The sequence below is a fragment of the Mustela nivalis genome, assembly GCF_964662115.1.
Source record: "Mustela nivalis genome assembly, chromosome: 5".
NCBI classification, from domain to species: Eukaryota; Metazoa; Chordata; class Mammalia; order Carnivora; family Mustelidae; genus Mustela; species Mustela nivalis.
In genome coordinates this window covers 77,334,501-77,349,527 of record NC_139024.1, presented here as the reverse complement: position 1 = coordinate 77,349,527, position 15,027 = coordinate 77,334,501, and the positions used below count along the sequence as shown (strand labels likewise).

General features: G+C 32.8%; 1 pseudogene across 1 annotated transcript; it reads right to left on the bottom strand.

Annotated features, from left to right (window-relative positions):
* Positions 1–5,581: 5,581 nt before the first annotated feature.
* LOC309864272 (large ribosomal subunit protein eL27 pseudogene) lies at positions 5,582–5,987 on the bottom strand (annotated as a pseudogene). The gene has a single exon. The product of its transcript is annotated as a large ribosomal subunit protein eL27 pseudogene (transcript).
* Between the last annotated feature and the right edge of the window lie 9,040 nt (positions 5,988–15,027).

The following is a 15,027-nucleotide window of genomic DNA, read 5'->3' as shown; positions in this document are numbered from 1 at the left end:
GCCAGGTGGTTATCTCATGTATAGAGAGGTTTAATAAATCCTCAGCTGATACCTGGCAGAACCAGAACTAGAATCCAAGAAGGCTGGCTCTAGCATCTGGGCCTTAGCTACTAGACTCTACTGACTCTGTGATTAAATTCATAACACAGGCTATTACTCTATTCTAGTGAAAGTATTAATCTGTTTTGTCATTCTGCAACACGAAAATACATTTTAAAACATTTTATTGAAAATTTTTTATTTTGTGTTTTCTGCAAAAAACAAAGCCATGGTATTTTGCCATGGGGAAAGTACATGCTTAAAGCCCACACACTCAGGAGATTATGTCCATATTATAGTTATACAGAGCCCATTTATCTTGTTATTTTGAAAAAGTTTTCACTTCCATAACTTTCTAAATCATGCTTCATATAAAGATAAATTATTATATTCTAGAATTGCTTCAAAGAAAGCTTTAACAGCCATAAAAATAAAGCATTTCCTTTATATTTGGATTTTCCATTTCTTGACACTTTTAACATGGTATGGATTAAAATAAAAGTATTTCACTAATATACAGAGCTTAATTAGCATAAGGCTAAAATCTCATAATCTAAGTTTTTTGTGGTGACATTTTCACTTCTTATGGTATGTCATAAAGAATTATTTTTAATAAGCCTTAATGATTATGTTATTCATTTATTTTTAGCTATAAAATGAAATACTTTATTTTCAATATGAATTTATTTATTTATTTATTTATTTGTTTGTTTTAGACTGAGAAAGAGAGAGAATGTGTGTGCATGTGGAAGATGGGAGAGACGGAGAGAGAGAATCCCAAGCAGACTCCCCGCTGAGCATGAAGCCTGAGGTAGAGCTTGACTTCAGGACCCATGAGATCATAACCTGAACCAAATCACCAGTCTGTCACTTAACTGACAGCCATGCAAGGAGCAGTCCTCCCCCCCATTTTTCCCAAGATTTGTTTATTGAAATAGATATTTTATAAAAGAGATTTCATTTATGTATATAAAGTATTTATCATCCAACAGTTAAGTATATTTGTGTGGAGGGAAGTGAATAATCTGTGCATAAATTTACAAAACTGACTTAGAAGAAATCTTTGCCTGTCCCTCTTATGAGGGTTGTGGGGTTTGGGGGGGGGGTTGTTTTGTTTTGTTTGTAATAAAACTGTGTTGTCATGAATTGTTGAAATAATGTTAAGAAAAGTGTTGAAAGAGATAAAAAGAATCAGTCCGGAAAAAGACAAAATACTCAAAAGAGATTCAAGGAAAAGAATAGGATATTTTGACATAGCCAACTGAAATGCAGTTTCTCATGGATAATAATCATTGGCTAGGTATTATCCTAGCACCTAGGAGAGCACCTGTTAATAATCTAGAGAGGTTCATTCATCCTTCCAAACCTTTGTTTATTTGTGTGCTTATTGGGAGGTTGTGTCAGTGCTAGGGAAAAAATAAATGATATAAACTGGGAAAAAGGGTGCTGAGGAGGCTCAAAATAGAGGCTTCGTTTAGAGGGAGAGGAAAATTATTCTATTACCTACCCTGGAAGAAAACTGTAAGCCTCTGATCTTGGGCTGTGTAATTTGAATTACCATTGAAAAATTGATTTCAAGTATATTTATTGACCCATTATTCCTATTCCTGATACTAAAATCCTATACTACTCATATAATAAAGCATTCACATACATTTAAAATATCCTGTACTATATATTCTCTCTTTATGACATTGTCCCCTAAATATTCTATGCTTGGTCTACTTTCTAAACTTTCTTCACAAAAACAATTTATTTTTCAGATCATTAGGGCATTCTTTCTCCTTTCTCTCCCTGTGGTCTGGGCTTGCTCACAGCATTGTAATACAAGAATAAGTATTCCAACAGGAATTATGAAGAAGCCTTATCAGACTTTATGACATAACCATGGAAGTTGCAAAGTGTCATTTCAACCATAGTCACAGACCTACCCAAATTAAAGGGGTAATAATGTAGATGCTTCCTCCTCAATATTGATGAGAAGAATATCAATATCACTTCATGAGAAGGTCTTGTGTATTAGGATATAACATCACATCACAGTATAACACAATATAATGTAATATCGCATCTCATCACAATGTAGTGCATTATAATATAATACAATATATGACATATAATACAAAATGTGTCCATTTGGAGAAACTACAACTTGCCACAGTACACTCTCTAGCAACAGTCTACATCTCTCCCACATGGAAAAATACTCATCCCTTTTCCCAAGACCCAGAAACCTCATCTCATTACAACAAGCTCAAAATCCAGGGTCTTGTCAAGGTAAATCAAGCTGAAGTGTGAAGGGTATCAGATACAATTCCTCCTTGAATACACTTCCTTATACAACTCCTTGAATACACTTCCACTCAAATAAGGATTTTTGAAATAAAGAGACGAATTATCTACCCTACCCTCATATCCAACATGTAATGGTTAGATAGGCATAGGATAATCATTAGTCACATTTCCTGTCAGGAGGATAGAAGCCTGAGACTCACAGGAATCAATGATCCACAGCAATTCTGAAATTGAGCCTGTTCCCTGACTGGAGCTCAGTCTACTGTCTGGGAGGTATTTATGTGGCTCTTGGCTTTGCCATCAAGGTTTTTGTACTTACCCTTTCTTTTCTAAATTTAAAATTAAAATTAAAATTTAGCCCATATATGCAGTAGCATATAACCAATATGTGCTTTCAAAAGGACGAATGAAATAGAAAAGGAAGGAAATTAAATAAAAGCTTTCCCCTTTTGTACTCTCCCTGTTCTTTCGGTCTAAGCTGGCATAATTCTTAAAAACAAAACAAAACAAACAAAAAAAAGCACTTCACAATTTTTTGTGCGTGCATTTGTAATGGACTCCATTATAATCCACTCACAATCTCACAGTCTCTTCGAAATAATCTCTTTCAGAGATCTCTGTGAGCTTGCAGGAAGAACATCTCTAACACGCTCAGAAACCCTAATGTTTACCAGTGAGGGTGTGCAAGGTGTTTCCTTAAGACACTTAAAGGACCTTGTACTTATTTGGAAGGATCTGTGAGATGGTATCTCAAATCTCGTTGTCTTTACAACAAGTTTTCTGTTTGGTGCTTTGAATTTGATCTTTGAACAGAAGTCCATTTCCTAATTTTGGAATCATTCACTATCTGAAGACGCTGAGAAAAAGAAACCAGTTTTAATTTTTCTTTTAATTTACAAGAATTGGCACCTTTATATTAAATTGTGTGTTTGTTACATTTATTTTCTGTCCATCTAGCTTTTTATTACGGAAAGCAAGGAGTCAGATGATACTTTTAATATTCCTCCTATTACTATAATATTCTCATTTATGTTAATTTCCATAGTCTCCTTTCTTTGATTAAATAGGCATACAAAAGTGATTCCTTTTTTCTATTTCATTCGTCCTTTTGAAAGCACATATTGGTAATTGAGCAAATGTAATTTCCCTGATTTTCTAAGTTATAATGAATATTTACTTATTTATTAATGACCATTTTACTTTCAATTTACTATTATATATATTTAATTGTTATTTTTCTAGTCAATTAAATTCTTTACCTTTGAGCAGTTAGAGTTACAACATTTCAATTGAGAATAATTTTGGCACATTCATTTTTACTTATTTTTAAATAGTTTGTAAATAGTTTTTTTTAATTTTTAAATTGCTTATGGCAGGTTTGAACTTTTATTTTTTTATGAGTATAGTTGACATGAAATTTACATTAGTTTCAGTGACCAGCTTGGTGATTTGACAGGTTTATACATTATGCTATGTTCACCACAAAGGTAGCTACCATCTGCCGCCTCAGTGTCATTCACTGTATTGCTTATGCTGTACCTTTTATTCCCATGATTTATTCATTCCATAACTGAAGACTTCTTTCTCCCTCCCTCTTTTACTTGTTTTGCTCAAGACCCTACTTCTCTCCCCAATGGCAACCACCAGTTTGTTCTCTGTATTTATAGTTTTGATTCTGCTTTTTGTTTATTCATTTTTTTAGATTCCACTTATGAGTAGAATCATATGGTATTTGTCTTTCTCAGTCTCACTTATTTTGCTTAGCATAATACTCTCTACCCTCCATGTTGTTCTCAAATGTCAGAATCTCATCTGTTTATGGCTGCATAATATTCTATTAGGTAGGTATGTATACATATTACATCTTCTTTAATGAAAATACCCAGTAGTGGAATTATTAATGTGGTATTTCTGTTTTTTAACTTTTTGAGGAAACTCCATACTGTTTTCCACAGTGTCTATAACAATTTACATTCCCACCAACAGTGCAAGAGGGTTCCCTTTTCTCCACATCCTTGTCAACACTTGTTAGTTCTTGTCATTTTGAATTTAGTGTTTCTAACTGGTGTAAGATGATTTATCACTGTGGTTTTGATTTGGATGATTTATCACTGTGGTTTTGATTTGCATTTCCCTGATGATGAGTGGTGTTGAGCTTCTTTTCATGTGTCTGCTGTCCATCTGGATGGCTTTGGCAAATGTCTATGCCCATTTTTTAATTGAATTCTTGGAGGTTTTTGGTGTTGTATAAGTTTTTTACATATTTTTATATTAACCCTTTATTAGATGTATTGTTTGCAAATATCCTCTCCCATTTAGTAGTTTTTTTTGTTTTGTTTTGTTGATGATTTCCTTTGATGTGCAAAAGCATTTTATTTTGAGGTAGTCCCAATAGTTTATTTTTGCTTTCATTTCCTTTGGCTTAGGAGTCATATCTAGAACAATATTTCTATAGCTGATGTCAGAGAAATCACTGCCTGTGTTGTCTTCTAGGGTTTTTATGGTTTCAGGTTTCATGTTTAAGTGTTTAATCCATTTTGAGTTTATTTCTGTGTATGATGTTAGAAGGTAGTCCAGTTTCCTAAGACTCAGTCAGCAAACACAGATTTCCCTTACCTTAGAGACCATATCTAGAATATTTTCCCTACTTTTATATATCATTTTTTATTGCATTGTTGTCAGAGGACGTGATCTGTATAAAATCTTACTTTTTCTCCTTAAAACTTCTTAAATTATCTTTTTAGTCTAATATTCTCAAAGACTATTCTATGTGTCTTTGAAAAATAAAGTATGTTTACTACTTATTTATATATTTACATATATGCAGTATATTACATCAAGCGCCTTAAGTGTACTATGCAGTATTTTCTAGTTTTGTTTTTTATTTATTATTTAGTCTCTTTAGTGTGTCTTTATTGGATTTTTTTTTAATGTCCTCCCAATATGGGGCATGAACTTACAACCCTGAGATCAATACTTGAGCTGAAATCAAGAGTCAGAAGCTTAACTACCTGAGCCATGCAGGAGCCCCCTTTATTGAATATTTTTAAATCCAATCTAAGATTTTGTTTTTTTCCAAAAGGAGAACTTACCTCTTCAAAATTGTTGCCTACCACCCTCCCTGTGATCTTATATATTAATTTTCTCTTTAAATTTACATAATAACCTTTTTATTATGTACCATTATTGATTTTATTTTTTTTATTTTCATATTTTTGGTATTTTTAATGACTGGAACAAAGGAGAGCTAAAACCACAGCTTCTGGAAGAACCACTTGCTCTTGCCAGTCTTGTACTGTCCTTGAATTTGATCTTTTCTTGTCAAGCCTTGGATTTAAGAGCAAGGTCTCTGAAGACATCCTTGTTGATGACAGTTTTGTCCAAGGGGATATTCACAGAGTACCTTGTGGGCATGAGGTGATTATAGTTATTAATTTTCACAAAAAATTGATCTTTGACCTCTTGGCAATTTTCTTCTTGCCCATAGCAGCTGTCACTTTGCAGGGATAGTGGTCAGTTCCAGCCACCACAGCATAGCTGTAGGGATGGTCTGAAATGCCATCATCAATGTTCTTCACAATGACCACTTTGCATCTGGAGCAGTGTCTGGCCAGGACCAGCAACACCTTCCCAGGTTCTGTGAACTTGCCCATCTCAACATCAGCCAGTAGAGTCTACAGCAGAAAGGAAGAAACCACCTTTACTCATTTTAACTTGACACATTCTACTGATCCTTCTGCTTAGCACAGCTTCTTATTTCTTCCATATTTTTCTCTTTTAGATTTGTTTGCTGGATTATATTTTTTCCTTTTGCTGGATTATAACCTAGGGTAATTCCCTTATCCTCCAATCCACCTACCCATCTAATTCTAAATCCCAGTTTATTTCTTAGGGTAGTTTAGCTATTTATTTGTCCCATACCATATAAGAGGCAAATGAACAACAGCTTTATATTATTTAACATATGTGCCCATTTGAGTTCACGTCTAAACAAAGGTTTTTCTCTATTTGAGGAGAATTCAGTGGACAACTCTACAATTATCTTTTTTCCTTGATTCATTTCTTTTAAAGGACAATTATTAAAGACCACAAACAGCCAAAGCAATCTTGAGAAAGAACAAAGCTGGAGGCATCATGCATCCTGACTTCAAGCTATATTACAAAGCTATAGTAATTAAAATTAAATTAATTAATTTAAAAATTAAAACATTATTTTATTGGCATAAAAACAGACATGTAGATGAATGGAACAGAACAGAACCCTGAAATAAAGCTATGCATATATGATCAATTAATTTATGACAAAAAAGCCAAGAATATACAAGGGAGGTTAAAACAATCTCTTCATAAATGGTTCTGGGAAAACTGGACAGCCTATGCAAAACAAACAAACAAAAATGAAAAGAAAAGAAAGAAATAAGAAAGAAAGTAGATCTTACACCGTACACAAAAACTAACTCAAAATGGATTAAAGACTTGAACATAGGACCTAGAATCATAAAACTCATAGCAGAAATCAGGAAGTGAGTTTCTTGACATCATTGTTGGTGAAGATTTTTTGGATCTGACTCCAAAATCAAATGAAATAAAAGCAAAAGTAAACAAGTGAGACTACATCAAACTAAAAGGCTTCTGCAGAGCAAACATCAACAAAATGAAAATGCAACATTCTGAATAGGAGAAAATATTTGCAAATCATATATACAATAAGGGATTAATATCCATAATATCCAAAGAACTTATGCAATTTGTGAGTTTTTATTTTTAACAAAAACTAAAAAACAAAAAAATAAGCAATTCCGTTAAGAGATGGGCAGAGGATTCGAATAGGTATTTTTCCAAAGAAGATATAAAAATGGCAAACAGGTACACGAAAAGTTGCTCGACATCACTAATCGTCACAGAACGTAAATCAAAATCATTACAAAATATCACTTCACAGCTGTCAGAATAGTTATTATCAAAAGACCAGGGGAAAAAAAGAAAGAAATACCTAGTGTTGGCAAAGAAGTAAAGACAGGGAAAACTTTGTGCTCTCCTGCCATGCAAGGTAAGGGCTGTAAACTGGTGCAGCCAGTATGGAAAACAGTTATGGAGATTCCTTAAAAAATTAAAATAGAGCTGTCATATGATTCAGCAATTTTACTTCTAGATATTTATCCAAATCCAAAAGAAGACAAAAACACTAACTCAAAAAGATATATGCACTCTCATTTTCTATGCAGCATTTTTAACAATAACCAAGACATGGAAGAAGCAAGTGTCTATAATACTTGAATGGATAAAGATAAAGACAACTTGGTATGTAAATACAATGGAATATTCAGCCACAAAAAGAAAAAAATTTGTCATTTGTGACATGGATGGACTTTGAAGGCATTATATGAAGTGAAATAAGTCAGACAGAGAAAGACAAATATCATATGATTTCATATGGTATTTTGAAAAGTATGTAAAGCACATATAAAGCCTGAAAACAAACAAACTGTGAAGCTCATAGATACAAAGAACAGACTGGTGGTTATCAGAAGCATGGGGTAGGGAGATGCATGAGGTACAAAAGGTACAAACTTCCAGCTATAAAATAAATGTCATGGGGATGAAATGTATAGTATGGTGTATATAGTTAATAGTATTATATTATACATTTGAGAGTTGCTAAGTGAGTAGTTCTTAAATGTTCTCATCACAAGAAAAAAATTAATATGGTAAACAATGTTAACTAGACTTACTGTGATAAGCTTTTCTAAATATATGCAAATATTGAGTTGTGTTGTACACCTGAAATTAATGTCATGTTACATGTTAATCATATTTCAATTCAAAACTAAACCATAGAAGATACTGTATGGTTCTATTTCTTTGAATAATTTAAAATATACACAAAAAATGCTAAACACATGGAAGACACATAAAAATTGATAGATTTGTTAATGAGTTGCACTGCATTAAATTCTAGATAATGTCTCTTAAAAAGCATGCAAATTTGAGTTCGGTCAGTAGTAGTTAAATTTCATTTGGACTTTTTAAAAATGAAAGCTTACATGAAAAACAAATAGGTAAGGGATAAAGGTGGAATTGTTTCAATTGAAGCAAAGGATCCATATCATGAATGCCCATTGTGTCTCCACCTCTTAACCCAAATCTCCCTCCACCACAAGAATCACTGGAGAAGTTCTATGAATGCCCTGAGGTTTATCGGAACACTTAAACGTGAGTTTAGTCTCGTTACCTACCTGAATAATTCTTTGTAAATGGAAGTCTTTGTGGCTTCTTAATTAACCAATGCTTTAATGGCCCTTCTCTTTGGGCTTTTATAAAGGAAAAATATGAATAATTCAATTTATAGATTCAAAAATCAGAAGCCATGGGGCACCTGGGTGGCTCAGTGGGTTAAAAGCCTCTGCCTTCGGTCAGGTCATGTTCCCAGGGTTCTGGGATCCAGCCCCGCATCAGGCTCTCTGCTCAGCAGAGAGCCTGCTTCCTCCTCTCTCTCTGCCTGCCTCTCCACCTACTTGTGATCTCTGTCTGTCAAATAAATAAATAAAATCTTAAAAAAAAAATCAGAAGCCATATGATAGATAGCACAAAAAGATTTCTCAAGATGTGATGAAAAATGCACTCAGCATGATCAAAATGAATCAAAATCAAAACAACAAATAAAACCAAGAAAATTCTCTTTTCATCCAGATTTCTTAGGAGTCATGTAAATAACCGGCTATATACCCAAAGAGAAAAATCACCTTTGATTGGCATAATCACATGTCCCCTAATAATCTCTGCTCACTGACTGTATCACTAGGAATGTTTGTATCATAATTCCATGTGAATATTCTTTTTCTTCAGAAGCCATGTGTCTCTGAATCAGACACACACCCATACTTCACACTAAGTTTCCATGAAGCAATTCTGTATGCATTTACTCAGAATGTGACCTGAACAAGAAACTACTCAGGACTTGATTATAAATAGATTCTTCTGTTAGTTAAAAATCTGATTCCTTTCCTAACTGGTAAAATGCCTTTTGGAGAGTCTAAATATTTACTTTAAAAAGTCACCTAATCCCTAAAATAGTAGATTTGCCTTTTATAAATCATAAATTAAAGAATGGTCTAAAACTTAAATGTAATTATTTTGTAAAAAAAAGTGTTGTGGTACTTATTTAAACCCAGACTTTAAAATACTGATTTTTTTTTTACTTTTAATAATACATAACCATTCTAAATAATACTTATTTTCTCTAATGGTATATCCACATTGTGATTTAAGTAACAGTAGGATGAATTTTACATAGCTGTCAAATCTCTCAGTCAACTAGATTTTAGATACACTTTCTCAGTTGTTTGAATAACCTATAATTTATAATGAGGTACATAAAATTTGTAAGTAAAGGTAAAATAGATTATGAAAAATCTTAGATTATTTCTTCATAAACAATGTAAAATTTATGAAATACCAAGAGGTGCTTTAAAATCCCACCTTCAAAATTCATTTTATACTTCTTTTATTGTTTGTATGGATTTACATTTGGTTTAAATGTACATATGTTTCTGAGGGGAAGAAAACAGTTTGTCCCAAGGAATATACAACAACATGCGATGCAGCAGTTTGAACATTATTTTGACATCTCTGATAAAAATTAGGACATACTTCAAAGTATACATCAAGAACTACTACTCATAAACCAAAGCAAATGAAATGGAAAATAATATTCTCAGCAATTTAATTTGGATTACATTTATCCTTATTTACTTGCTTCTGTACACTTAGACACACTAACACTAAAAAAAAAAAAAATGCTGGCAAGAGGAGCTATGCTAAAAACTTTTCCTAAGACATTAATTACCTCTTATTTTTTTGGAATGCATAATCTGTAAATTTTACTGACACTGTGTATCAATCAAAAGTGCTTAGAATACCAATGAGTGTGTGCTTCATAGTTAAGTGTACGATAATGGAAAAGATGAAAAACATTACTGCATCACTGGTGCTGGTGGGAATGCTTATCTAATTACACAGTTCATCAGCTCCTGCCAACTAAAAGGGCAACAGCCAGGTGGAGCATCTTGATTTGCCATGCAGTTCTTTAACAGGAATGTTCAAAAATATTTTATTAAATTTTAAAGAGGTAAGCGTCAAAGATCAGTTATTAAACCACTTCGAAAAATGTACTCTTTCAGCCTTGTTTTTGGAGCAGTAACTTCAGCCATCAAATATGAAAATTTTTTTATGACAAACTGTTACTACTCAAGGGTAAACTTCAGCTATAATCTTCTTTGACATTTGCAATAATTCTGAGTCTTTTCTTGTATGGCATAGATTTTAATAAACTCAACTCTTACACCATTGTATAATCAGTGGCACACCCAAAAGGTCCTTTTCACAGAAATAACAACTAATAAAGTTTTCAAAATAAAAATAAAATAAACAAAGCATATCTCCTTTATCAGTAACTGCAATTTATCAAGATCCATGAATGATAAGGCTACATCCTCACAAATAGGCACCTACGGATTTAATTAGGCATAATTTCTACAGTTCTAAAGTACCAATTTTTCTTCATTAGAGTAAACCTTCGATAGAAGTCACCAGGAAATATGCCTTGTTGTTCTTGTTGTCTCCTGTTTTTGCTCATTTAGTCACCAGTAGGTCCTTCTCTTGTCCCATGGTTCCTCACCCTCCATGTTAGATTGTTTCCACACTCTGAGACACACCAGCCTCTGCCAATGTTAGATATATATACTTTAAAATACAATACAATGTCTCAAACAAACATGTCCACATCAGTTAGCTGTTAGTGTTTGTACTTTCCACTGAACAAATGATCGTTAGTTATAGAAGCATCATGTAGTATTATTGTCCTCTTTTCACTTTTTATAAAATGCTGTCTTCTCTGTTCCTTAGTATGAGACTAGGTTTTGTGGAACACTTTGGGTAAGCAAAACAATGGAGGAAAAGGAAAATAAAACCATTATTGAATATCCACCACACGCCAGACTGTTTGTTATACCATATAAATAGTATACCTTCTCTGATCTAATTCTTAACTCCTTAAGGTAGATATTTTTATACTTAAATTAAAATTAAAGACATCAATAAAGACTTTAGGGGCCAAAGATACATGCCCAGGTCATACACTAGTTACTGATAAACCCAAATATGAATAATCTCTGGGCCTCAGTCTGTTTTATATTATGTTTCTAGAATCCAGGGAACCTAAAAAAAATTCCTGTCATTACTAGCAAGACCTTTGCCCTGTGGTTATTCTCTGCTTTGTACTATCACATTTCTTCCTAGTCTCTTCTCCTGCCTCATCTTATAAAGTAGTTGAGGTACAAACAATTGCTTGTAGTTCCAATGGAATTTTCTCGTTTGACTATTTAATTACAGATGTATCAACAGAAGATTTAGCATTGTCTATGCCAATGCAAAGATATTTACAATTGGTGATTCGCAAGTCATATTGTTCTAATAACACTTAATATTATCTTTACGAACTCAAAGATAGGAACAGAAGACATGTTTGTTCACTTTAAAAGTGGGCAGCCTTGTATGCATGTTAACACAAATGTAATAGAGATCACTGCTAAGAACTCTTATAGATTAAAAACAATTCAAAGTTTGAGGTGAACTCAGTAAACTAAAAAGAAAAATAGATTAAATTTAATAAAATATATCTGCTCTCATGGGTTTTATTCTACATAGTGCTGGAAGTTGTAGCTATTCAATAACACGGAAAAGGAAATAAAAATAAGACAACTTGGAAAGAAAGAAATAAAATAGACCACATAGGCTGATGATATCACTGTTTACACAGAAAATTCCAAGAACACACAAAACACCTTCTAGAACTAACAAATGAGTTGTGTAAGATTTTGAGATACAAGATAAACACACAAAAATCAATTGTATTTCTACATAGTAGAAATTTCTACATAGTAGTAATAAACATACAGACACTAAAATTTTAAATGCAATACCACTAATAATCATTCAAAATTTAAATGCTTAAGTATAAATCTAACAAAAAATATAGGATGTATATGCTGAAAACTAAAACCAATGATGAAATAAAATCAAAGAAGTTTATATCTTTTGATTGATCACCGTCATCCATTTCACCCATCAATAAAAGGATAACTTTTTCTTTCTTTCTTTTTAAAAGATTTTATTTATTTATTTGACAGAGATCACAAGTAGGCAGAGAGGTAGACGGGGTGGGGTGGGGGGAAGCAGGCTCCCTGCTGAGCAGAGAGCCCTATGCGGGGCTTGATCCCAACACCCTGAGATCATAACCTGAGCGGAAGGTAGAGGCTTAACCCACTGAGCCAACCAGGTGCCCCAAGGATAACTTTTTCAATAAATGGTGTCAAACAAGCAGAAACAAAACCAAAATCCTCTACCTAAGTGTCACACTAATTCCAAAAAGCAAAAAGTGATAAATTGGCCTTCATCAAATTCAAAGATATTTGATCTGTGAAATACCCTGTTAATATTATAAAAAGCTAGCTATAGAGTGGAACAAAATATTTGCAAACCACATATCTAACAAGACTAGTATCTGTAATACACAAAGAGCCTTCAAAATCCAGCGGATAAAATATAAATAATCAAAATAGAAACTGGACCAAAAAAATTAAACAAACATTTCACTAGAAAAATATATTTAGTGAATAAATACATTAAAAGATGTTCAGTATCATTACCCATTAGGGAAATGCAAATTAAAACCAAAAAGAGATATCACTACACACTTATCAAAATGGCCAAAATTTTAAAATAGTGGTAATACCAAATGTTGACTAATATGTGGAGAAACTGAATTACTATACATTGCTGTTAGAAATGTAAAACAGTACAACTACTCTGAAAAGAAACTTGAAAGGTTTTTTTTGAAAAGGTTTTAAGAACTAAATATGCAACTACCAGTCAACTTAGCAATTGTACTCCTGGTTATTTATCTTAGAAAAATGAAAACTCAGGCTCATGTTCCTAGAATGTTCCTAGAAGCTTAATATGTAATAACCAACAACTAGAAATTGTCCAAATATAGTTTGGTTAAATTAAGGGTTAATGGTTAAAGATTAATGGTTAAAGGAGTTATGGTACATGAAACATAGACTACTACTCAGCTATAAAAAGAACTTTCTTTAAAATGTCAGAAGAGTTAACATACAGTGTTATATTAGTTTCAGGTGTACAATATACTGATTCAGCAACTCCATATAATACTCAGTGCTCATTAAAATAGGTATACTCCTTAATACCCTTCACCTATTTCACCCATCACCTCTGGTAACAGTTTGTTCTCTACAGTTAAGAGGCTGTTTTTTTGTTTTATGTATTTATTTTTTTCTGTTTTGTTTCTTAAATTTCATGTATGAGTGAAATAATATGGTATTTCTCTGATTTATTTCACATAGCATTATACTTTCTAAATCCATCCATGTTGTTGCAAATGACAAGACTTCATTCTTTTTTTTTTAATGGTTGAGTAACATTCCATTATATATATATATACCACATCTTTACCCATTCATCTATTGATGAACATTTGAGCTACTTCCATAATTTGGCTACTGTAATAATGCTGCAATAACCATAGGGGATGCATATATTTTTTGAATTAGTGCTTTCATATTCTTTGGGTAAATGTCTAGTAGTGGAATTACTGGATCATATGGTAGTTCTATTTTTAATTCTTTGAGGAAACTTCATACCATTTTCCACAGTGCCTACACCAGTTTGCATTCCTACCAACAGTGCATGAGTGTTCCCTTTTATCCACATCCTCACCAACACATATTGTTTCTTCTGTTTTGGATTTTAGCCATTCCAAAAGGTGTAAGTGAGATCTCATTGCAGTTTTGATTTGCAGAAAAAGAACTTTTCATAAACACAAAAACCTAGATGAATATTCAGAGAATTTAATGAATAGCAAAAGCCAATTTCAAAAATGTGACAGTCATAAGATGACAAAATTGTAGATTTGGAGAGGGACTAGTGGGTACAGGGATTAAGGAACAAAAAAAGAAGTGAGTGTGGCTATAAAAGGGCAACATAAGGAATCTTTTTGATGCCACGTTTTGTATCTTGACTGTATTAGTATCAATATCTTGGTTATGAAATGGTACTACAGTTTTGTAGTATGTTACTACTGGAAAAAACAGTAAAGAGTACATGGGATCTCTCTTTAATTTTAAGATTTACTGATGTATGTAAGAGAGAGAGAGAGAAATGGAGAAAGAGAGAGCAGGGGGAAGGGAAAAGGAAAAGCAGACTCTCCACCAAGCAGGAAGCCTGACATGGGGCTCCATCCTAGGACCCTGAGATTATGACCTGAACCAAAATCAAGAGTCAGAAGCTTAACTGACTGAGCCACTAGGCACACCCATGGGACCCCTTTGTATAATTTCTTATAACTGTATATGCAACTATAATTATCTCAAAACCAACAGTTAAATTAAAAATATTTGAAGATTGAAGTAAACTTAATGAACTACAGAGATAAACAATGAAGTAAAATAAAGTATAAATTCATCCTTAAAGAAACTGGACCAGAAACAATTTAAAATTATTTTTTCATTAATTTATTAAAAGCATTTAAGGAAGTGTCATTCATTCTTGTCTTCATTTATTTATTCAACTGAATATTTTCAAATATTAACTATGAACTTTGAGAACACTGTCCTT